The sequence below is a fragment of the Felis catus genome, chromosome D4 (genome assembly GCF_018350175.1).
Source record: "Felis catus isolate Fca126 chromosome D4, F.catus_Fca126_mat1.0, whole genome shotgun sequence".
NCBI classification, from domain to species: domain Eukaryota; kingdom Metazoa; phylum Chordata; class Mammalia; order Carnivora; family Felidae; genus Felis; species Felis catus.
In genome coordinates this window covers 41,607,262-41,633,703 of record NC_058380.1, presented here as the reverse complement: position 1 = coordinate 41,633,703, position 26,442 = coordinate 41,607,262, and the positions used below count along the sequence as shown (strand labels likewise).

Genomic DNA, 26,442 nt, shown 5'->3' with positions numbered 1-26,442 from the left:
TGGTAGTACTTACTGTACTTGCGGGAAAGTATGTGATTCATTAGTTGGAACCGTATGTTTTTCACCAGTTCTGGTCATGTTTTTGTTAGGATGTGGTAAAAACATAAGCAGGGGGTGAAGGGACAATGGAAACATGTGACTTGTTAAGGATTGGCCCCAACCCATTATTAGCTAAATTGTACACCATAAAATGTCCTCTGTACCTCATAAGACAAATGACTTAATTTTTTATTCCTCAGTTGAGGTCATTTAGTCGTAAGTAGTAAAAATTATCAACACTGAGCTCTTTTTCTCTTTTTCTTTTCTGTAAAGTATTATGATCCGTTTAAACCCCAAATTATAATATGAAGAGAAGTCATGCAAGTAAAAGACATTAATTTGCTGAAAAATGCCGATGACGGGTGAAGAACTTTAACTGGAGTGAACTCTTGCTACTGATAAAATACGAGTATGGTATTACAGCTAATAGGAAACACTTCTAATACTACAGGGTGTGAGAAGAACAATAAATGTGAGTTCCTTTGTCCACACACAATCAAGCAGACTGAAGTTGTATGGCTGGATGAATAAGGGACCCGTCTTTCTTGTAATTTTAGTGTTATTAATGGGCTTGCATCATAGTATCTGAAATGGTCAGTCTTGGTATTGTGCAGAACTGTTGGTGTGAGCTGCATTGAATATTGGCCTCTGATCAGGTAGATTTTTAAGCTTGTGAATATTTTACAACTGCACAGTCCTAAACCATCATCTGAAAGATGAATGTGTCTCTGCTCTGTTGTGTTCTCTGTACATAGGTGTTTGCTTTAACATTTGCTTTCCTCTACTTCATTTAAACACTAGTGATGCTTTTTCTTTGTCCCCACCCCTATAAACCTACTGTTGAGATATGTGACATTTTTGAAGTCTCTCTAGGTGAAATATTGGCACATTAAACCTCTACCCCCTGACGTCGTTTTTAAGCTCTTTTAAAAGAGTTCTGCACCATTCATGCCCCAGCACATAGACTTTTGTAGTTGCTGGACTCTGCAGAATTGGAACCAGGTCTGTCTCTGACAATTAGCTCAACTGGCTGCAGCATAAATAAAGGAATGCGCTCAGGGGCTGTAGTCTGTGACACGGTTTAACAGAGCGTAAAAAGGTGCATCTGTTCCGTGCCCAGATTCAGTCGCCTCACTGTCACTGGGAAGTTATCGACACGGAGACATGCCCGCGCTGTTTGGTAAACAAGCGGCAGGTATTAAATTAACCAGGCTGTGAGTGTGCAAAAGTGCTGCTTTATTAAAAGCCCTGCTATCTTGGCTCACTGCTGGGTCACAAACAGTCGCTAGAGTATCTATTAAGATGACTCATGACAGCAAATACTCCAGTACTCTGTCCCCACCTCCAGAGTGGACCATTGACCTTTGATAGCCTGAGTGCCAGTGGGGGGATGAAGGAGAGAAAGACAGAAGGAAAGGTGTATATAGGCACTTGCCTTTTATGGTTGGTAGGCTAAGCAAGAAGACAGTGAACACTGAGCAACCTCGAGCCAGGTTTTCGCTTAAATTGTGCCATGGAATCCAGTACCAAATTGTAGCCAGGTTTTTGTTTTTGTTTGTTTTTTTCTGACTTTCTGCCTCACCCTCCTTGTGGCTGCTACTTGATTTGAAATCTGAAATAATGAGATAAGTGTGTGATCAAAGTTGTTCTCTGTCTACCTATGTTGAGTAGACAACACACATCTTGTCATACACTTCCAGGTAATATTTACTTTTGTTAACTTCTTTAAGCATTTCTATACTTTTGCCTTCAATATTTCGAATGGAAAAAACACATTTTAAGGACCTTTTGCTTTCACTTAGCAATGCAGTGATTTTTAAAGTTTGTTTTTCTTCCAGCTTCACGAATGCTTTACAGAGGGTTATGTGTAGTTGCGTACATTGATATGTTGATATGTTCTTCATTTTCACGGTCTTACAATCTTTTTGGGCAATCTGCTTAGGTCTGTAGGCAAACATAACAAGATAATTTCCAGTATACACATCTGTGCAAAAGAGACGGTTATTTCTGAAATTTTCCTGTTCCCCTCCTGGTTGTGTTTCTTTTTAGAGCCCCCAACTAGCTCCTCATCCATTAGAAGATGATGTAATGCCAGTGGGATCTAGCCCCACACAGCTTGAATTAAAATGATTCCAGTTGGTGATACTTGAATGTGAATGACCAGAAGGTGTGATGCATTCAACACTGTATTTGAAGTGCTCACCTTGGAAATCTCTCCCCTGGCTGTTAAAGCCCTTTGGTCCTCATCCTGGAGATCTTATAGCCACACCTGCATTCCTGCTGTCCAGACCTGTCTTTTATTGCTTGCTCTCTTTCTATAGTGATGTCTGGGTGGAGGAGTGAGATGCAGAAGGAGTGAGAGGGTGGAGAGGAAGCATCCTTTCTTATTGTTTGCTCTGAAGGAGAGGGTTGGACAGGAAAGTATTCTATCTGGAGAGTGGTGATGCCTCAGAATCTCTTTCTTTATCTTTGTAACATCTTTGCTGTATGAAGTTTAATAAGCCAGCTGTGCAGTTTTTAAAAGCCAGTGGATTCCATTTTTCATTTGCTTTCCTCCCCCTTTGCTCTGAGCTTTCACTCCCTATTTCCTTATTTCGTCCCCCCCCACCCCTTTTCTTTATCTCAGGGGAGTTCCCTGAGTAGCAAGACTGAAAAAGAGCCGAGGTTTATGTTAGAAGAAATTAAGGTTAATGATCATTGGCTCATTTTCATATTCTGTGGGTGTGGATGGAGGAGTAATCAGTGCAGGTGGCCCTGCCAGTTGGGAGTTTTTCTTTGTCATCAAGAAAATAAGGAGAGTGCAGGGATTGAATTACCACAACTATTTCAGGACTAAACATATTTCATTTCCCGATCGGGTCTGGTTTAAGGACACAAAGCTGACATTAATTTTATCCAAAGAAAGCACAGCAATTTTTTTTCTTGTTTTATAATTTGACTGAATGCATAGGGTGGATGCATGTTCAAATTTAATTCTAGTATAATCTTACAAATAATACTCTGAAAAGCAAAGGGGTTTTGATTCAGTTTGACAGTTTATGTTTCTGTGCCCAATTACCACTTAGTTATTGAATGTTAAAGAGCTGCTTTCTAAAATGTGCACGCGGACTGCACCAATTGGCTTCCCAGCTGCCTGCTATTACATGAGAGGTGCTCCCTTCTAACTTTTTAAAGGATGTACACATTTAAAGGAGTTATGTTTAGCTAGCAAAGGAAGTGGGGGATTTGGTTAGGAAGTAAGTGCTTGCTGGCCTTGAAAAACTATCTTGTGTGTATTCTAATTTCAGCCACACAAAGACCATTCTCCAAGTAATACTTTTTGAATGTAAAGAAAAAACTTAAATACGCAAATAAACTAGGGAAATAACCATGACTTTAAAAATGTATAACTTTTATTTAGTACCATTCCTTAAAGTCTTTATGTGTACTTAATGCTACTAATGTAACTTTCTACGAGTGAGGGATTCTAGTTGAAGATATGGAAAAGGAAGATTTAAAAGTTGACCAGAGACAATAAAAGTCATTGAGAAAGAGTGTCAACACTAGCCATGCATGGTAGGTTTTGCTTTCTTAGCAGAATGCAGCAGGCAGCTCAAGTGACCTGATTTGTTTTTAAAGCACAAGGTTTATTTGGCTGTTACATTGTGAGTATAATATTAATGATACTAATGTAAAATTAACTTTTATGTTGTGTGAGCACTTTTTCTTGCCTCCCCCTTTAAAATTACAGGTATTTCTATGTCTATTTTTGTTGCCATTGTGAGCATTTATATAACTCTGTATATAAGATAAGCCACAGAACAATTGGTATCGTCAGGTAGTTATGCTAGTATATGTCAGGCAAATATAAGTAAAGGTGGGTTTTGGTTTGATATCCCTGTGGTATGAGCCCACGTGCAACTGAATATTCATTGTATGCCCATTAATATGAATACTTTGTATTATTAATAACACATGAAGAGACCATTCTCAAACATTTAGAGGGCAAGAATATTTTAGTGTTTCTGGAAGCTCCTTGCTGTGAAGAAATAAGATTTTTTTTAAACACAGTTTTTAAGAGTTTTAAGTAGTATTTTAAAATATTTTTAAAAGAAATTTGGTATATCTTAAGAAATTTTCAGATAGGCTAATAAAACTTAATATTGAATAAGATGATCTTTTGAAATCATAGGATTCCCAAGTTTAACATTTAAGCAAATCATGTTATTTAAAAAACCTTCAACAAAGATGTAGTAAACCATTTTCTAAGATAATGCCCCTCCCTGTTTATTTCTTTGCTTTCTGCTGAATCCTTTTCATCTTGCATGCATGATAGAGCTCAAAACTGGTTTACTTGGATTTTCTCAAAGGCTTTTGGTAAGAGCCATTCTCAGTATAGCCCACATACATCTGGTATTAGCCAAGAAAAGAGCGACTATGAATTAATTCAGCCTCACTTTAGTATTTATCTGTTAAGCATTAGGAATAATTATAAAAGCAAATAATGTTTTATTTATATATAAGTTTATTTGCAATTGATATTTTATTTGTATATCCTTAAAATCAGCTATACATGTAGCCTTGTAACATTGACATTTTAAAATGGTCCGCTGAAATGCTTAACAGAGTGTGATTGTTTAAGCCATTCAGTTTTCTCTGCAGACTCCTTAACTTTGGCCACACCATTCTTTTTTTTTTTTTTTTTTTTTTTTTTAAAGTTTATTCTGAGAGAGAGAAAGCACAAGTCAGGGAGGGGCAGAGGGGGGTGGTGGAGAGAAAGAATCCCAGGCAGGCTCTGCACTGTCAGCACAGATCCCAATGCAGGGCTCAAACCCACGAACCCTGAGATCATGACCTGAGTCCATGTCAGCCGCTTAACCACTGAGCCACCCAGGTGCCCTGAGGCCACACCGGTCTAACTTTTCACTTGCACCTATCTGCCTGAGCTCTTTACTTTGATCTTTCATTCCTGTCAAAAGTTTCTACATTTCTTGCATTCCTCCCGTTGGAAATATAGAATATAACAGAATTCACTGGTAGCTCCTTTTTGCTAACTATGTATTGGGATTTTAAACCCATCACACCAGGAAATAACTCAGTCTGGTACAATATGCTCTTTCCTCTCTCTCCCAGTTTGTAACTCCTGACACTTGTATGCTGCACTTTCAATTTCTTATGGCAGACCTGACTGCTCCTTCTGTCTCGTTTACTGGAATATATCCATAAATGAGGGGTGTGTGTAGGTGTGTTTTAAACATACAGTAACATACTCCAGCAAGGCTTTCAGTGAGCCAGGATATGGGCTTCAGTTTCACCATCATTTTGGTAAAAATACATGTATTAAACAGATCCTGAATTTCTACCCTACGTTTCATCTCCTTCTCCTGTTTTCCATCTCCTTTCTCCCACTCAGGATGCAAACTGAGTCAAACTCTCAACATAACTGTAAAATAAAATGTTTATTCCTATGAAGGAACTTAGAGAATGAAGTTGTTCATCATTCTGTAATAGTAGAGAAATAACAGTGCAGAATTACATATTTAAATTGTTACCTGAAATTGGTGTTCTTTAGATTCTTCATCCTTAGTCCTGTTTTAATCACATAACACCAACAGTTAGTATAAGTTGTAGAAGCATTAGGCTCCTAAAAATCTCCTTGCTCTGGGCCTGGCCACCCAAGAGCTATGTGAGGAGGTGTTTCGTGAATTATCACAAAGTTAGGAACAACTGATGAGATTGGTGGAGCTATTGCTTCAAAAAATGCGCCTCCAAGAGGGATCAGCCACACCTTGTAATTTAAGATATACCTCCTATGATTTAGTAGAGAAACCACTAACGCTTTTCTGAGGATTTTGTAGGGGATATCTGTAGCCTTCTTACCAGATGAATTACAATCACATGTACCTGTGATAGTAAGTTTGAATTCACAAAACAAGCAGCTCCGTTCATTGCTTTATAAATCCATATCCATCCAGGGCACAGATATTTTTTTTTATTTTATGCATGATCTTGAGTTATTAGTCACTGATGGGACTCTTGTGATTAATAAGTTTGCCTACATTAAAAAACATTATGCAAATCATTCTGAAAAGCTTCAGTTAAAAAGAATCATCAAAGTGAGCTGTAGGTTCTTAAATTAATTAAATAATGAATAAAGCCTGTTTCCTATTGTTTGTTCTTCACTGCTTCTTTAGAGCGAGCCCAAATGAAAATGGACCATGGATTTTAGGAATGAGAATCTGAAAAATAACTAAATAAAATTTTACAGTATTTGGAGCTGTAAAATTTTGAATCTATATCCTTGATTTCCATCCCTCTCATTTGAAGGTAATGAGGCTCAGAAAGTTAAGAAAGAAGATCATTGTCAAATAATCAACACCAGACTGAAGAAGACAAGAGTCCTAATGGTAGACCAGGACTATCCAACATTTTACACACAATTTTAAATTTTCTAGTAATGATTACCAAAGTAAAAAGAAGGTTAGGTTGACTTTAATAGTCTACATTATTTAATCAAATGTATCAAAAATCACCATGTCCGTGTACATTAGATCTAAAAATATATAATTAATATGAATATCTCTTAAGACATTTTACATTTCTCTTTTCATACTGACTATTCAAAATCCAGTGTCTGTTTACACTTACAGCACATCTCAGTTTGGACTAGGCCACATTTCAAGTGCTCATTGTCCACATATGGCCAGTTGCTAACATATTAGACAGCGTAAGTGTAAGACACCAATCCAATTTTCTTTCCAGCACGGGAGTATAATAGCTCAAAAGGGTTGACTTGGATTTTTAAAGTCACTATTTTGCTTAATTTTAGGAGAATTGATGACTTTGATATAGAATCGAAAAAGTAACCGAAACTTGGGGTAATAAGTCTTTGATAGAAGCACATTTACTCAGAAACATCTTTCTGACCAGCAGTTTTGATTCCTTGGTAAATAAATGCATAGTAATACCTCAAGCAAGTAAATATTTTCAAGTTATTTGTTGACTTTCTTCCTTCTTTACTTTACCCCCTGTGAAGCCATGCTGTCTCAGTTTGCTAACCACAGACATGTTACAGGCAGTGTTGTGGGAGAAGATAATGTCTCCCTCTGTTTCTCCCTTTGGAGGTTGAAGGCAATATAGCCTGGCGCTGCCCCGAGCTGAGGCTGTCCGCCATCTGTGTAAGGAATTCACAATCCCAGACAAAAGAAATTGGCAAAGTCTTCCCTCTGTCTGTTCTCCAGATCCTCAAGATAGCCATAAAACACCTGGACAAAATCAGCAGGTGATGGCAAGGGAAAGAGAATGATCAGTCACAGGCGTTGTTGAATCCTTTGAACATTACTTATGGCCTGGACACTGCTGTCACCAGGCACAGTTTGATCTTGGGTAAGTTTTCTGGAAGAGCTTCATTCCCTGGCTCTGTGACAACAACAGAACCAGATAACACTGTGGATAGGGGAGAGAAGAGGAAGCCCAAGGCTTCCCTGCTTCAAGGTATAGCAGTTCCAGGTGGTGTTACCTCCATGTGTGTAAGAACATCCTGAAGAAATAAGTTATATCACCAGATGCATAAAGTGTGCTATTTAGGTCAGTGTTCTTACCATAAACCTGCTAGAGAAGTTAAAATGTTCTCTTATCTACTTATAATAATTGATAAAATGTTTTTAGAATCTAACTATTTGATTGGTGTCATGCATATGCTGTGTTTTTAATCCATTTTCTGCTTTAAAATTCATTTTCTGAACTTATGCTGGAAAAAAAAGAGAGTTGGCATTATGTTACTCATAGGCTTTTAAATATTTTTTGTTGTGATGGCCACACAAAGCCACACATATATACACTTCCACAACAGTTTGTGTGCTTAGGACTTCTCTGTTTTTGTTGGAGCAGGGTAAATGTAACACTAAAACTCTCAAAAAAGTCATCTAAATGCATCTGTTCAGCATACTCACTTTCTGTCACGTGGCTTACTTTCAACATCTTTTGGTTTAATGACATATCCACAAGATTTAATCGACAGTAAGACATGATCTGGGTTATCTGTTTTTTTCTGTGACAGTGTTCCATACCAGCTGAATTGCATATCATGGAATCTGGTAGAGAAAGGACATGTTTGTAATAGACCAGAAATTAGGCTATAAAGAAATGCACTTTTGCTGATAAGAGGTTTTAAGCAAACTCCTTTAGCTGTTACCTTTTCATCAGTGAGAGTTAGGATTTAATATGATGGTATTTAGCTTTGTTTGCCGCTGCCTTTTTAAAGGGTCCTATTTTAGCTATGATCTTTATTTTCAGTGAGAGGGCTAAACCAGAGCAGAAGCGGTGCTGTTTAATTCAGAATTATCCTCTTTCCCTTTGGCTCTGTCTACAAATGTAACCCTTTTTCATATAAATGGCGTCAAGCTTCATTGAATTTAGCTCTGTCTTGTTAAGTACATTAATGCTGTGTTCTGTCATTCATTACATGAGAATTAGTTGTCTATTACAAAGTGGGGGTTTTTGTTTGGAGCCTGATCATGGGAAGAAGGCCACACGTGGCTTAATTTTTTAAGTGCATTGAATACTGGACTTACTTATTTGTGACTTGTATACCACTGAAAGTGTCATGCAAAATGATGATTCTATCATTGAGAAGCCCACCTTACACTGAGCAAGAAAACCTAAAAGAGAAGAACACTTATCACCTTCCTTTTTAAAAATCCCCTTTCCCCCATGTATTTTGTCACATTTTTTTAGTGATCTATACAGCGTCCTTAGAGTGTGTTACGGAAAGTGTTAATATCTTAGAGCAGCAGTAATAATAATCCTTTTACTCAGAGTAATCATGTGCTAATCCACTGGTAAGTCAAAAGTATTAGATCATTTGAAATTCATTGTGTCAGCTCAGTTGAAATAACTGGTATGGTGCTATAAACATTTAGAGAAAGGGAGTCTTTGAACCCAAATAATAATGTCAAATAGTTTGTTAGTGTTACATGCTCATGTTTAAGGGTTTCATAAGCTCAACCCATGGACAAGAGCATTTCAGTTTACATCAGTGTGTAATGTATTATTTTAACTGAAGGTTTATTTTTATTTTGTTATTTGGGGAAAGTTTCTTTTCCTCTGGCACTTATGGACTGGGTTTTTATGTTATAGTTTTCACCCAGCAATCACAGGGAATTTGGTGTGCCAGGAAGCCTTTTTTTTTTTTTAAGAAAATGATTCTTGTTTTTCTAAAGTATTGTGTTGAATTTGCTCTGTGCTCCTTTATTTTCCTCTCATATTCTTGGGAAGAGCACCAATAGTATACATAGTAATTTTTCTGTGAACATTTTAGCTGAGCAGTTTGGTTTCATTTTTCTCCTCTTGTCCCCCCATGAAAGCCACCCCTTCCTTTCAACTTTTATAATTCACTTGAAGTATTCTCTTCCCCCCCTTCTGAGGCCTCACTTGATCTACCTTTTTAAGATAGTATTTCTTGCTTTAATGATCTTTTTGCCTGACATGGTAGATGTTCAATTAAAAATTTTTTGAATTGCTTCCCTTCTAAAAAGTTGGGAATTTTGGTGATTCAATTAAATGTGCTGCCATGTCAGTAGATGAACATTTTTGCTGATAAATCATTGTTTCTTCTTTCCTGAAAGTCAGTTGAGTTTTGAAAGAGCACCTCTTTCTTGAAAGCTTCAAAACTAAATAAGCTTGCAACTATTGTTCTTTACCTTTGAGACTAGTCAGCTATCAACTGTAGAAGGCATTGAATTACAGCATCCTAAAGTACCAGCTGAATTAATTGTTTTTTTAAGAATGCATAACTTAAGCAATTGAATAGTCAAGGCTCATGTAGAAAGTCTCATCCTTTCTCCACCCCATGTTCTCACTCCTTGCTTCAACTTGACCTTTGATTTGTAGTTTTGGAAGAATTTGTGTAGGGTTTATGAAGTATTGTAATGTGAGGTTCTCCTCCTTTTTGAGATTGAAATTTACAGAACTTTCCTACTGATTGCATTCTGTAAATAAGGAGAGCCCTCTGAACATTATACTGGATGTCATGTCCCAAGTCCACTGCCATGTTCCCCTCCTGCTGGATCATCCCATGAACAGACTATGATAATGAGAAAGTTCATCTCAAAGGAAGCTTTCTCTGTTACTATAGAATGAACCAAAATCTGTGTAGAATATCTTGGGTGCTTAACTTTGGCCAGAGAAAGAAGTTGTTAAATGCAATCTGAACATTTTAGGCATGCCCCAGCTCAGAGAACAAGGCCAGATGGTCTGGTTTAAATCACAGAAACAGTGTGTCTAACCAGCAGACCCTAGCCATAGAGGTCATAAGGCAGGGAAGGATTGGTCTTGATGGTCCCCAAGGCATTGGCCTCACTGATAGTGTAGTGCTACACTGAGTACGGGATTGGGGATGATTGATAAGATTCCCATAAGCAGGCCTGGCTAGAAGGGTGCCTGTCTTAAAAGTTGGTAGTCCTAAAAATTGCTTTTGGTCACTGTAAAATGACACTTCACTTTAGAGATTAGTTCAGGAATGGTTTTATTGGCATTACTGGGAAAGGGTAGCATGTCATAATGACAAAAAGTATGGACCCCAGAGTCAGGCTGTTTAAGTTTGAATTCATTTGTACTAGCCGTGAGGCATTCTATGGTTACTGAATTCTCTGTCCCCCAGGCTCCTCGTCTGTGAAATGGGCATTATAATACCTATGTCCTACATAGTTGAAATAAATTGTGAGGATTGAATGAATTTATAATGCCTGAAACAGTACCTGAAATGTGACAAGTACTATGTATGTGTGTAAGTTATAAAATAAAACTGAGTGCTGAGAACTTTTAGTGCTTCAGAGAACCATCAGTAAAACCCTGGAACCTGGCCCTTCATTAACTGAAAGGTTTTAGTAATCTTTGTGCCTGCCACAAAGACCATACATACGTGCTGTGTACTCAGAAGCTCCTATAGATAACCCCACAGTTTTGTCGTTCATCCATAGGTAAAACCTGGAGGGGATGGTTCTAAAACTCTTTGTGGGATTCCCTTGGGTGAGAGTGGGCTGAATAAACCCCACTTTGATCTAGAAATAGGGCTGTTTTCATAATCCTTTTTATATTGTTCTACTTTGCTTCCTTTGGGTAGTGCATTCTTTCTGAAGCATAATATAATTTGTCCTAGAATGATGCTTTTTAGTTGCATTTTTTAAAGCCCAAAATGTTTTAACTTTCAGTTTGCATCTTGCAAAGAAGCTATATCTGACCATCAATTTTGGTCCAAAAATCAAGCGAGTCTTTGTTTTTTATTGTTTATGTATTTTTAGGTTTTGCTTATTAATCCTCAAAACATTTAGATGTGTTACATTTTCTTTCCATTTTGGTTATAGAATAAGTAACCTCATTTCCACTGCAGTGCCAAGGTTAAAATGAACTTGAAGATAGACCATGAAATTTACATTTATCAATGTTCATCATGACCCCATATTCATTTTCATATTCTTAAATTCTTAATTTTCATATTCTTAAATATATGGTTGTCTGAATAGGTACTACAGATGTGCCAACACTATCATTTAAGCCTTTCACAAGTACCTGTTGTCATTCACATAACTGGGCATTATGTTATTTGTGGCAACTGTTTACTATATGGTTACTCAGAAATCTAATAATACTTGCATAAATGGCAGTGGGGACAAAATAATTCAAATCAGGAGGAAAGCATACCATGAATTGCTAGGGAGAACCGCTGAAAATTCCCACATGTGCCCAAGAAGTCATGCTTAGTATAGTCGTGGAAACATTAAGTGGACATGGTTGCCAGATTTGCCAACTTAATTGGAGTTATCTTGGTATAATACAGTTGGACAAATGTGACTATTGAGCTCATCAGACTTGGTTTTGAATTCCACTTTTTTCATTGACTAACTGTGAGGCCTTGGCCGAACCATTTAATTTCTTTGACCTTTAATTTCCTTATCTGTAAAATGGAGATGATAATAGGACCTATCTTGTTCAGTCATCATGAAAGCTAATTCATGTATGTTAAAGTATTTACATGAGTATAAAATGTTTAGCCTAGTGCTTGACCCATAGCAAGAGCTTGAGAAATAACTCTTAAGATTGCGAGTTTTTGGAATTTTGAGACCGGCTAACTTACTTGCTATATTGAAGATAGGCTGTGTATTGTCACTCTTGGTACGTGTCATTCCTGTGCCCAGCAGCAAATATTGCCTGGCTTGGGGCACCACTGTGTATCCACAGAGCTTTGTTTGAGGGTGGGAAGAATTTATTTTTTAACTCCATAAATTAGGGTAGTAAAGCCATTTACCTTGATAACGTTGAGTTCTTTGGATTGTTCCTTTAGGAAAAAATAATTTTTCCAAGTGGTTTTGTTAGCTTTTTAAAATTAAAGTTGTCACAGTGAACTGAATTTGGTCCTGAAACATACATATATTGATTGCCTACTGTATGCTGGGCACTATGCTAAAGTTTGGGAAACTGAGATGAGGAAGACACTATCTTTGCCAATAAGTTCATACATTAATATTCTGGAAAGAGATCCAAGTTTTGGCAAATGGCCAACAATTTTTATTACAGTTTCATTCATTGAAATCCCGTGTGTGTGTGTGTGTGTGTGTGTGTGCCCCCAATATTTTTTTCTCAGAGTTTGTGACAGTCAAATTTTTTTTTAAGATCTGCCATCATTTATTCGATTTTTTGTGTGTATGTATTTTTAATTGTAATGTTTTTATTTTTTTTTATTTTTTTTATATATGAAATTTATTGACAAATTGGTTTCCATAATACAACACCCAGTGCTCATCCCAAAAGGTGCCCTCCTCAATACCCATCACCCACCCTCTCCTCCCTCCCACCCCCCATCAACCCTCAGTTTGTTCTCAGTTTTTAACAGTCTCTTATGCTTTGGCTCTCTCCCACTCTAACCTCTTTTTTTTTTTTTTACCTTCCCCTCCCCCATGGGTTCCTGTTAAGTTTCTCAGGATCCACATAAGAGTGAAACCATATGGTATCTGTCTTTCTCTGTATGGCTTATTTCACTTAGCATCACACTCTCCAGTTCCATCCACGTTGCTACAAAAGGCCATATTTCATTTTTTCTCATTGCCACGTAGTATTCCATTGTGTATATAAACCACAATTTATCCATTCATCAGTTGATGGACATTTAGGCTCTTTCCATAATTTGGCTATTGTTGAGAGTGCTGCTATGAACATTGGGGTACAAGTGGCCCTGTGCATCAGTACTCCTGTATCCCTTGGGTAAATTCCTAGCAGTGCTATTGCTGGGTCATAGGGTAGGTCTATTTTTAATTTTCTGAGGAACCTCCACACTGCTTTCCAGAGCGGCTGCACCAATTTGCATTCCCACCAACAGTGCAAGAGGGTTCCCGTTTCTCCACATCCTCTCCAGCATCTATAGTCTCCTGATTTGTTCATTTTGGCCACTCTGACGTGACAGTCAAATTTAACATGGTTTCAATTCCAAACATATATATACTTTTATTATTATTGTTGTTGTTGTTGTTGTTATTGTTATGACCACTGTAATTTGGGTTTGAGCCTCATTTTGTTAGCTTTGGCTCTGGAGGCACATGAACCAGGAATCTGGATTTATTTTCATTAGTCTTTTCTTTCTTTGGGGGCATTTTTCCATAAGGTACTACCCCTCTCCCTTTTGTGGCTATTACTTTTTTGTTGTTGTTAAGCCACATGTCACATGATATCATCTAGACAATTTGAAATACACAGTCTGTCTGGAATCTGAGACAACTCAGAAAATTTTGCAATCCTTCCTGACACGTCCAATGACAAGCATACTTGTCACCTTTCCTTCTTGGAAATCCCAGGGAATTATAGTTTGCTGTCTTGGTTACCAGGAATTTCTCACATAAAATTGAATTGATGGTTGGATATTTAGGGATGTAGGGGATCTTAAACCATGGTGAGAAGCCTAGGAGCCTCCCCCTTAACACTTGTCCGTTGTCACTTAAGTAAAAGGTGGCAAGCAGTACTGCTTGAACAGAATACAGGGAGTTAAAAAACAGAAGGTAAAAGCTCATCTCCTTTTCCAGAAGAGCTGTGTGTGTTGTTTTTGTTATAAATACCTGTTCTGAGGAGTCTGAGTAGTTGTAGTGGAATGCTCCACACCCTGCTGCCACTACTGATTTTGAACAACATATGGCATCTGGGGCTGCCTTTCTCTTTGATTTCATTTTTCTTTTAAGCTTAAAGTTTGCTAAAGGAACATTTTTTCTGGGTTGCACACATGTAATGGAACCTTCTCTTGGCCTTTGAGGCACACTGTCAACATAATGGTCAGAGAGTTTGTAGGTTTCTAATTATTTCTTTAATGTAGTGTATTTTTCTTTATGGCGTGTTCTGCATTCTGAAATTATAAAAGTACATATATTCTTACTTAAACTGGAACAGTAGATGTACAGTTCTACTAATTGTAGTAGTATTCATATGCTAGGAAATTCTCAATATTCCCTGTGGTTCACAGTTTTAATATAAATTTTGCTGGCTGTCTTTTGTTTTGGTGTGAATTTGTTTTTGACACTATCTGTATAACCTTATGCTCGTAGATATTCTCTTTTCTAAAATGCCCATGGTCTGTGAGCAAGCCCATGCTGTCTTACAGCCATTAGCAGGACTCGTCCATCTTCTTGGCTGATCTTCTTTCCCCACGTTGGCTTGTTGAATTCAGTTAAATAGCTTTTTCATGGTGCTGACGGCCCAGTACTGTGCTAGGTGTGGGGGGTGATGCCAAGTCAAACAAGACATGGTCTCTGACCTTGAGGACCTTCGAGTCCAGTGCCTCTTGAAAGCCTATCCATCTTCTAAACCACCTCCTTCACTAAGCCTTTTCTCATTACCTCAGAAGAAGTAGTCTCTCTCCCCTGAACCCTAAAGCATTTTGTTTATGCCTCTCTTGTCACATTGATCACATTCTACTTTATAGTATAGTTATTTGTGGTCAGGATTATCTCCCTACTCAGTTGTAAATTCCTTGAGGACATATTTATGTTTACAGGTCAGAGTTTAGAATTCTGTTTTCCGCATAGTAGGTGTTTGATAAATATTTAGTGAATCAACGGAGCCATGAGAATAGAAGTACTTGCTAAGAATTGGTGAGTGGATTTCCTCATATTTTAATATTTGGTACTCATTCAGCACAGTTGAGGGAATTTAATTTTCAAGTCTTAGTGTGATAAAAGGAAGGTGAAGAGAAATACAAATGCCTAGTTCTGTACCTTTGATAAGAGAAAGGTGGCTGGGGAAGGGGTGGGGGTATGAGACTGTTTAATGTGTACAGTATTATATCAGGCGGCAGATACTTAATTTCAGGAAACAGCCTAATGAATATGAACACTTGGAAAATTAGTTGTCCATTTCATTAATTGTTTATTTGTGAATGAACGGGGCTAGTCAGCCTGGACGATTGCTTGGTTTCTGGAAATCGGTATACTAAACTATCTCCAGATGTCGGGAGTAAGAATGACATCCACATTTTATTGCGTGTAACACTTTGCACAATTCACAATTTGAGCTTGTTTTTTTTTTTTTTTTGCTTCTGTTTCTAGCACTTCATTTTATTTTAGTGTTAGATCCCTGTACTCTTTTTCACCTCCTGCAAATTAACTATTAAAATAATTAAAAGGAAACATTTGGTAATGTGCTTTCATTAGAGTTCTGTGGTCTAGTTAGAAGAAAGAGGTTAGATTATTTTTAGTATGGAGAAATTCTTTTTCTTTAACTGTTATTTCTTTGGGAGATATTTATGTGATAAATGTACATGTATGAGAGTTTCAAAAACTTTCAGTTAAGTCAATAATTGTTCTTTTATTCTGCAGGTAGAATATTTAAAATTGACTTAATTGCTATTTTGTAGATTTGAAACACGCTTGGATGACATAGCTTCACAGTGCTGCTCTTACATGTTATTCTTTATCGAGTAAATGCAAACAGACTGAAGACTTCTTGCCTTAATAAATTATGAAGTGAGACTTTATTCACCTTGAAATTTTTTTGGCTCTTTATGCAATTATTTAAACAATAACGCTGATAGCATGTGCTTGTCTTATTTCCTCATCGTCCCTGCAGCAAGTGTCCTAAGTCCCCTGCTTAGAAGCTGCTTGGGAACCTGGGTTTTGATGGATAACTACTCAAAAATAACATTAGATCGATGTCTAGGGTTAGATTTTTAAATGTCACTTAAAAATGGCATTTGTGCCATAGTTCACTTTACAGTTATTTTCCAGATAATTCAGAATACTAGAAAAATCCTTCTGGTCCCAGAAGAAAAAGTGTACAGTGAGCCTTTCTCTTCATCTGCAGGTTGTAGAGGAAACTCTGGCTAGACCCTTTGGTGACTAATTTAAAGTATCTGGCAGGACGATTGATAGCGCCTTTTCTTTGTATTGTGACAAATATATTTCGGCTGCAGTTTATTAACATAATTCAGCACAACCACAGACATATTGTACATATTAGAGCATAGAATTAGAACCATTTTTTGCACATCACAGTCTTCTCTCACTTGTACTTTTTTTTTTTTTTTTGACAAGGATCTGGATAATTGCTTCAACAAATGAACTGCTGTGTTCATTCTGTTTCTATAATTTCATAAATTGTTTTCAGGCTAAAACCAAGCAAGCTTTCACTGAGTTAATATAAAGAACCACAGTGTAATTACAGGAGCTGTATTATTAAAAAGTATGACAGAAATGGCAGGCTGACAGCTACTTTCTCCTTGCTTTATGACAAAAAATTAAATATCTCTTTTAAGTGTCAGTATGCAAGAGTCTGCCCTACATACATCATCTTGAAAATGGGTATGCACTTATGACTAATTATTTTAAATATGTGCATGCAGGTGTTCCCCTGAGAAAGACGCTGTGCACTTGTGGCCTCCTGAATGTTGGCATTCTTGAACTCTGAGGCAGTGTAAGGTGAAACATTTTGGATTGGAATGCAAATTAAGTTTGCCACAGAGTATCATGATTGAGATCAGATAGAAACTTTTTTCAGGTGTACATCCTGTCTTCTTCAGTAATTCCATTTAAATTCTGCTGGAGAAATGTCTCAAAGATCTCTATCTCTGTTTCAGTTCACGGACCAATATAACCCTGATAAATTATTGTCATTTAAGTGTTTTGTCAGTTTCTCATGGGACTCTTACCCCTTCACTCTCATATCTGTGGTCTACTTTTTCTTCCCATACATAAATTGTTGGGAACCTCAGATTCCTTCTGGGGATATTTAGGAAAAATGTTACTCATTGGCCATTCTTTTCAAGTCTTAGTGAATCTAATTATAGTCGTGCATCTGGCAGGCATGAAAACCATTAGATGAGCAAAGAGGGCTCCCAAATGCCACTCCATGAGTGTAATTTAAAATGCTTCAGATTCAGCATATCCTTCTTCAGTTGCATTATTAGGTACATCCTCTTGTACTGTAATCCTTCTGGTTGTGGTTACATGGTGTATTCAATCCTTGCCACTCTCTTTCCCTCTCCCTCACCATTGTACTATGTGATATCTATATTGTGTTGCTAGGCTTTTCCTATAGAATCGATCGGGATATTTATTATGTTTATCTATAATATGTATGACATAGAAATAGTTTGGTATTTAGGGATAAAACAGAAGTGACTCACTTTCTTAAGAACTTGTCATTCTCAAATAAATACAACTTAAAATGAGTGGGAAGCAGGGAACAATAAAAATAAAACCAAATCTATTTGTTTTAAGTTTATTTATTTTGATAGAGACAGAGCACAAGTGGGGGAGGGACAGAGAGAGAGAATCCCAAGCAGGCTCTGCACTTGGGACTCCATCTCATGAACTGAGACATGATGACCTGAGTCAAAATCAAGATTGGACACTTATTGACTGAGCCACCCAGATGCCCCAAGCCAAACCTAGTTTTTATACCTCTCCATTCAGTCAAGACTGAGGAACCACGGGAATAGACTAGCAGGAAGGCCAAATAAGGGATTCAGGACTTAATGACGAGATGGAGGGATGAGGGAGGAAGAACACTATGAAGAACAAATAACGCTGATCTTTCTGGCAGTCCTACAGAAAAGCCCTTCCCCACACTAGGCTGAATTAAGAACCAGAATAGAAATCTGCTCAATGGCATAAATTCTGTAAGTTGCATTTCCTAGCTACAACTTTAGGTGTCTAATCTTTGTAGCCATGCATGTACATTTACTGCCTGTGACACAAGTAAAGAAATAGGAGACTACCACATTTCTCTAAAGATACAAGATTAAAGTTCAGTCTTACTCTTTGCAAGCTGTACCTAGTTTGTGCACTGATTCTGTATCCTCATATTTAGTTTGTCTTCCAGTTGCAGAGTTTTTGCCTTGGAGTAGCTCATGTTTACATTTTACCTTTATACCTTGAAGCTCCTGCTTCATCTCTCCTCAATGAAGCTGTCTCTTTTTCTCTGAGACTGGGTTTAGATATATGTTCTCCGTGTGGTATAGCACCCTATGTGTATCCAGTGTACTTTAAATTGCTCATTTACTTACCTTACAGGCTAAGTTTCTTGAGGGCACTGTCTTACAGTATCTTTATCTGCAGTTCTGGCTCAGAGTGGGCACTTAGAAAATATTTGTTTAACTAATGATTTCACTTCTGAAACTTTTACTATAAAAGCTCTTTGAACCTATGAGTGGTAGCTGTGAAAGGCCCCCTGGGGTGCCGTCTTTTTTCCAGCCAATCAGTGATTAGAGTTAGCTGAGACTGTACATCAAACAGCATCTCATTCCATAGCCTGCACTGAGCTTTTTCATTTCACAGAACAGTGTTCTAGGCACCAAAGGAGCATACAAAACTCTCAGTCCTTTTCTGTATAGACTAAAGTTAGGTTTATGGTGTAAGATATTTAGGAAGCATACGTGCATGATAAAAACTCGTACTTTGTTATATAAACCTAGAGTTTTGAGGAGATTTGGAGTATATTCCAACTCATGCGTGTCATACAGAAGTGGAAATAAAGTTTGAATTTTGCCTCTTTCGAGTTCATATGCTAGTGGATGACAGACTTGGAAGTAATACCTCAGTTTTTTAGGTCTTCCTGACTCCCTCCTCCTGTCGATTCTCTTTTTACCACATCAGCTTCTATATGAAGTGGTGAGGGCATACCTAAACATAAACTGCATGTCTGGATCCACACATTGTTTAGATCAGAAACGTATTTTCTTTCAATGCTTATTTTGTCTAAGATAAGGATTAGTACACATAATAATAGCTTTTATTTACCATTTACTTATTATGTGTCTGGCTTTGTGTGAGGCTCTTTAGACAAATTATCTGTAATATAAAAAAAACCCACATAGAAAGTAGTGTCATTCTGTTGTTACAAATGAAGAATGGGTGGCTCAGAGAAGATCAACACCTTGCACAAGTCCGCATGGTTAGTGAGGATTACCCTTAAGGAAAATGGAGGATAAGGGTAGATTTAGTTAATCACAAGCTTTCTGCTCTTCTCTTGCCTGCCTTCCCATGGTATGAATTAGTTGCCTCAACTTAAAGTTTCGCTCACTATAAACAGTGCTTTGTGGTCAGTCCTGGCACTGTGGCTGCCAGTCCCACCATGCGGCTTTTGGAAGCCAGGGAGTAGATAGATAATGGTAATAAGACTAAGTTGGGGGTAGCACGAACCCTGTCTTACTGATTTAAAAACTGCTTTCACACTAACCTTCCATGGGAGCCAAATTTCATTTCCTTGTTTAGTGACTTTTTAAAAAGGTATCAAGTTTTGTTAATTTACAAATTAGATCACTAGCACTTGTGACCTGAATATTATGGGGCTTTCCGTATGAAAGTCTTAACTGCCTCGAAAGGGTAGGAAAACATTCCATTTGATATGAAGAAGTCTTAAAAGGAACATCAGCTGATAGTGAAAGCATCTATGTGTCATATATGAGTGCACTGTGCTGTGTTCAAGTAAATTTGTTAGCTTCTCTACATATTATTTTTAACAAGACTAGTAAGGTGTGTGATAACAAAAATACTGTCTTATTATTATCTTTTGCCTTGAAAATGTATTCCATAAGGATATAATAAAATTACTGAGGCGCCCGTGTGGCTCAGTCAGTTAAGCACCTGACTTCGGCTCAGGTCATGATCTCGGGGTCCATGAGTTCGAGCCTCATGTTGGGCTCTGTGCTGATAGCATTTGAATTCTGTGTCTCCCTTTCTGCCCCCCATGCCTCTCATGACCTCCGCTCATGCTCAGTCTCTCTCTCTCAGAAATAAACATTAAGAAAAAATATAATAAAATTGTTTATTTACTTCTAAGTGTAACCTTTATCACAGCTCCGTGTGTTCAGACCTGAGCCACCTATCAAAGTGGAAATGGAAAAAACAAAAAAACAAAAAAACAAAAGTTGAAACAGTTATAACCAAGTTTAGAAGTGTGGAGTGGGTCCTGTGTTGCCTTTAAATGGCATCTCACAGGAACACTGCCCCCTTTCCTCTATATTCCTTTATTATTGTCTCCATCCCTTGGAGCACCTGGGTGGCTTAGTTGGTTAAGTGCCAACTCTTGGTTTTGGCTCAGGTGATGATCTCATGGCTGTGACGTCATGAGATTGAGCCCCACATTGGGTGTTGCAGTGAGTGTGGAGCTTGCTTGAGATTCTCTCTCTCCTGCTCCCTCTGCCCCTCCCCTGCTCACACGTTGCATGCTCGCTATAAATAAATAAATACATACATAAATACACAAATAAATGAAAGTCCATCCCTCCTTATTTTCTCATTTTTTTTTACTTCTGAGGTTTTTACTTTTATCCATTTTAAAAACTGAATACCTATTTATTTCCCCCCAAATCCATTCTTCACAGTCTGCTAGAGTGATTTTTCTCTTTTAAATTATTATTCTCTTTCAAGAGAATCCCTTTTAAAAATATTTTTCTCAGTTCTCTCAAATTTTGGTCTTTTGTACATTGCTTTATTCACTGTTCTAAATACACATGTAAACTAGTTTATAAGTAATCAGTTCTCTTACTTAGGACCCCAAACTTGCTCATCATTGAAGTTGGAAGCCCTCTCTTCCATTCTATGAATGGATCTTCTGAATGGCTGGTTTAAAAAAAGATTGTTCTTGAAAGGTTGGACTAACTCCTTATTAAATTTCACCCAAGTATATCACTGTGTACCCTGAATTGTAAAAATACTAATTTTCATGGCTCCGTTCTACTCTGGCACTTTAATATACTCCTATATCATATTTTTTGAAATTCTCACTTAGGTTCCTTCTCTGACAGTAAGAAAAACTTTAATTCAATTCATCTTACATGTTAAATAAGGAAAAAAAAACTTATGTAGCACTTGATATTTCATGGTAGTCATGGGACAGAAATGAAGATTTCAGAATTTTGAGGCAGCAAGCCTAGTGGTTTAAGAGTCCAGATAGTAGACTAGATTTGGCAGGAGTCAGAATCCTGCATCAGCTTTGGGAAGGTTAGTTTTTGTCTCTGTGCTTTGTTTTTCTTACCTATAAAATATAGCATATACCCTCCTAATAGAGGAACGTTTAGGATCAAATAAATTATTCTGTGTGGAGTGTTTAGTGCTTGGTATATGGTAAGTGCATGGGAAGTGTTGGCCAGTATTACTATCAAACTCTGTGGACAAGATATAAAATATGCAAAGAAAATAATATATTCTTAAACACACTATTTTAAGTAGGACACTTCCTCTCTTCCTTCTTATTTATTTCTAGTGAATTTGGTACTTCTTGTATTGATGGAGCCTGTTCAGCTTGTTTTAACAAAGCAGTTGAAGTCTTAAGTGTGCTGTTTTTAAAATAATGATTTGTTTTTTGACATATATGAGAGGACGTTTTATGAAGTCTGTATTGAAGGAGATATGTCCATTAAGAAAATTTATTCTCTATTTTTATAATTCCCAGGAATGAGGGGATTTGTTTGGTATAGTAACCATATTAGTTTAACTAAAACAAACACATAAAAACAGACTGACATCCAGAAATATATTTGTCTTTTGTTTTACAAGGTCTATTTGTTTATTAAGGTAAAATGCATATAATTAAAATCCACCACTTACAGTGTACAATTCAGTGGCTTTCAGAACAGTCACAATGTTGTGCAGTTATCGACGCTATCTTACAAGATCTTTTTACTTGAAAAGGATTTATATTTAAGGAAAGTCATGCAGCTTTTTAAAAATAAACATAGTAGTTAAGTGTTTCATAAAATTAAAGCGTTAGAATACAATGAAAATTAACAGTATTGCTGCTTTTGTAAAAAATGTTTTTAAAGAAATGTACAGGTTTGGGGAGAGAATTAAAGACTGAGAGAAGTTAAGATAGAACCTAGATAGCTACTTTTAATGTTACATTTCATTGAATAAGCAAGAAAATTATTAATGCTTTTAGAATCATGAACTAATTTGAACAAGATAAAAGAAACTATTTTGTCAACATCCAACTCAAACTTGAGACCTTTAATATTATTTATATAAGATTTTATTTAGAATGCAAACTCAAAATGATTTTTGCTAGAATTTATATAACCTTTGTATCTTTTTACCTTTGATTTGAGTAAGGAAAAATTAACAATTTGTATGAAAATTTTAAACATGTTATAGTCACAGAATAGTTCGTACAAGATGTTTTATAGGACATCTAATTTGTTGGAGCTTGAGAGAAAGGTTTTTAAGAAAACCTAAACAAAAGAATTTTAAAGAAGAAATTACATCTTTTAATGCTTTAAGAAACTCAGCTGAGATTATGAGCAGGAACACTAATGGGAGATTTGAGGTATTGGCTATGAAGCTCACTTCAGATATTACCGAATAACCTCATGTTATTGCCAGATGTCATAGTACTTCCATCCTCTTATATTCTTTTGTCCACACTGAAGCATCTTGAACAAAAGAGGATGTTCTGGTTATTTGCTATCTCTATTATAAAAAAATGTTTGAGATCTGCTTATTGCTGATAATATTTATTTGTACTGTGGATACTTAATGTTTCCAAATGATACCCTTCAACCAAGCAATTCTGTACATGCACAACAGAGTATGACTTTTAAAGTGGACTGTACAAGACAAACCTGACTGTTAAATGTTTGACAAGTATTTACATGGGTAGTATTTAATAAATTTACATTTGTTTTTAAATTCACATTTTAAAGAATATGAAATTAAAAATTTTTAACAGATTGCAAGTTTTCTTCTATAATACTGGCATTCTGTCTGATGCTGAGGGGAAGTAAATTTTACTTTTAGCCCTGTCACAACCCACGCACCTGTATATAGTGCTGGATTAGAGCCTCAGTCTTGACTTTGCAATGAAAGTGGGAACATTCCTGTTTGCAATGCCTGATTTCATCCTTTCCTGGACTAAGGAGTAGGATTGCTTTTGCTTCTTGATTTAATCAAATCTAATACTAGTTGGACAATTGGAGGCATAAAGGGCAACCATCAACAGCTTTTCAAAACATAGAATGCTATTCCAAAACGATATTCCAGTAATGAAATTTATTAGTGCTTCCCAAAAGTTTTAGTGGGTGACCCATAGAATGCTCTTAATACATGCAGTGAGGCAGCTCCTTCTATTTCTAAAGTTCATCATTTTGTTAGGTAATATTATATATCGTAATACTATAGGGAGTGAAGGAATAAGATAGAGGAGAGAAGGAGTTGAAATGAAGATTGGGAAGCATTAAATGATAAAAATCCACCTTCCTGGATGCAGTTAATACAGAAATGTAAAAATGTTCCCATCTGTCTAAGCCATCATTTCTGATGTAGTCCCTGGAGGAAGTGGCTGAAAAGTCATTTCCACCTAATGGGTTGTTAGGTTGCTTCTGTACAGTAAGTTGGTGGTTGCAGCCCACTTCCTCTAAGACAAAGGACTGTGTCTCTAAAACCCCATCACAACTGACACTAATTGGCATTGCTGTCGGCCCCGAGCTGTGAAAGCAGGCCTGCGTGGGCATACAGTGGGGCGCGCTGGTGTGTGTGTGGCACCAAGGGGAGGACTTTTTCTCAGATTTTGCTAGTGGGTACGTATATTCTGCTTTTACTTTTCTGACCCCTGTTCTGGCAGTTTATATCATCTTCAGCATTGTTATTTGACTTGGGGAAAAATTCGATGAAAGGCCCTTTGCTGAGCACTGTGTCATTGAAAGGTATCCTCACCTTTTATAGTGTTGGGGCTTCCAAATGTTATCACTTATGTGTGAAAATCTCTCTATTAAGTAATTAAAATTATCAGTAGTAAACATAGTTAATAAACAGACCACCTTTTACCTCATATTTTTATGCATCTAATAAACTAACATTTTTGTTTTCTCATTTTCTTAAATGAGGAGCCAGAAGAGGGCATATCAGTCTTTCAAAAATCAGTTTGGGAGCCATTTGGCCCAATTCACTTACAATTACTGTAAATTAGGAGAGGAACCTGCTTTGTATTCATAAAGGTCTGGAGCCGAAGGATTCAGTTGCTGCAAGGGGTTTGGAATGACCAAAAAAAAAAAAAAGAAAGAAAAAGAAAGAAGAAGGAAGGAAGGAAGGAAGGAAGGAAGGAAGGAAGGAAGGAAGGAAAGCAGATTAGCACGCTATCCTTAGAAATTTTTAAGTATGTCAAAACTTGATTGCTGTATGTGTTCCAGACTTTGATGATTATGTACAAGGGAGGGGCCTGGGAAGCGTAGAGAAGCATAACTGAGCAGTTATATTGGAGGGGCACTTTCCTATACATTACTTTTCAAAATGTGCAGATATTACCTGACTTCCATTTATAGTGAAGTGAACTGCAGTCATTGCCAGTTGTAGGCAAACTCTCTTTCTTAAATGCATATTGAAAAATTGGTGAGTGGTGGCAGGAGGGAGGAAGGGAATTACTAAGGGAATTGATTAGTCATATGAATCATTCATGTCTCTTCCCTGCATCCATTTAAAATGCAAACGGATAGCCATTTAGGCACCCAGACCCTGGCCCTTTTCTAGCTTTCTCTTTCCCCCTCCATCAGTTTCAGGCTCAGGGGTATGTAGTGGGATCTTGCTTCAACAGTTGGCTTGGACCACAGCTCCCTGTGAAAGGCTCTGCTTTCTAACATTGGAAAAGCTCATGAGGACTTCCTCAGGAAACTGCTTAACTTCTCTCACAGTATCCAGAGGGATGTGAAACAAGTTTGGGGTTTCCCTTGGCCCCTGAAGTCCTTCAAGCAGAGAATCACCTTGCATTTATGTCATTTATTTAGTTCTCAGCACGGTTCCATGCCTGTTTTGGGCACCATACTAATATAGACTGTTACAGGGCTGAAACTAGGGTGAGGCCACTGAGGTGCCAAGGGTGCAAAATTCTAAGGGTGCACAATCCTCTCAGGATTGTGCTTCGTTGAGATGCTAATTCATTAATTCTGGAGTGTGGTCCTGGCAGCCTGTACTTCCGCAGAGTGCTATGGATGATTCTTACAGTATCTGTTCTGTTTTATATCTAATAGATAAGGGCTTTGTTTTTTAAAGAGGTGGAAGCATTTGGCTAACAGCAAAAGAGGATGGAGATAGTACTCAGAAACTTTTCTCAACACATTGATAAATCTCACCTTCATTGTACAGACTCCCCTTGCTTTATCTATAGTGTCTAAATAATAAAAGAAAAGATGCACCTACACTATTTTCTGTGATTCCAAATGAAAGCAAGAAGTCGTTTCACATTGGAGGTATTATTAGCACACATTTTACACTTCTCACCCCCTGTCCACTTATATTCTTTGTTGTCTCAAAAAGGTAACATACCTGACACCTGTGCAGAGTCTTAAGTTACTAACTCTTCCCATATAATCTAATAGCCTCATGCACAAACAAGCTTTAGTAGCTGATACAGCACTGCCACTTTATACCACTTTTGGCACCAGAGGATTTTTCCTCATCCTCATTAACTTTTTAAAATCAAGCAAGATTAGTTTGGGGGAATAAATCTCTATTTTTTAATGTTTTGTTTTATTTATTTAGTGAGTGAGTGCTCATGAGTGGGGGAGGGGCAGAGAAAGAGGGAGAGAGAATACCAAGCAGGCTTCATGCTCAGCACAGAGGCCAACATGGGGCTCGATCTCATAGCTGTGAGATCATGACCTGAGCTGAAATCAAGAGTGAGATGACCAATCAACTGAGCCACCCAGGCACCCTGAGAAATCTCTGTTTCAGTGAATTGACAGAATCAAAAATTTTTGCATGGAAGTAAATATTGAAAATGTTTTGGCAGTTAGAATATGGCTAAATAAGCATTATGTAGTCTAACTCGAAAATTTGTTAATATCTAGATAAAAGGTAAAAAGTTGAATCTATCTGTAGAGTAGTAGTCTAAAGGAAAACAATACTGTGCACATACCTACCAATTTAAAATTCTATCACTCCTACTTTACTTATATCCAAGGCA

General features: G+C 37.2%; 1 protein-coding gene across 24 annotated transcripts in view; it reads left to right on the top strand.

Annotated features, from left to right (window-relative positions):
- Positions 1-26,442, top strand: part of BNC2 (basonuclin 2) — a 437,823-nt gene that overhangs the window by 234,962 nt on the left and 176,419 nt on the right. Inside the window, exon 1 of one of the 24 annotated variants that reach the window (XM_019816014.3) lies at positions 4,852-7,404. The exons of the other annotated variants lie outside the window; for them this stretch is intronic. The gene's annotated coding sequence lies outside the window, so the exon portion shown is untranslated. Of the gene's footprint in view, positions 1-4,851; positions 7,405-26,442 lie in introns of those variants that run through there. 24 annotated transcript variants of the gene reach the window in all.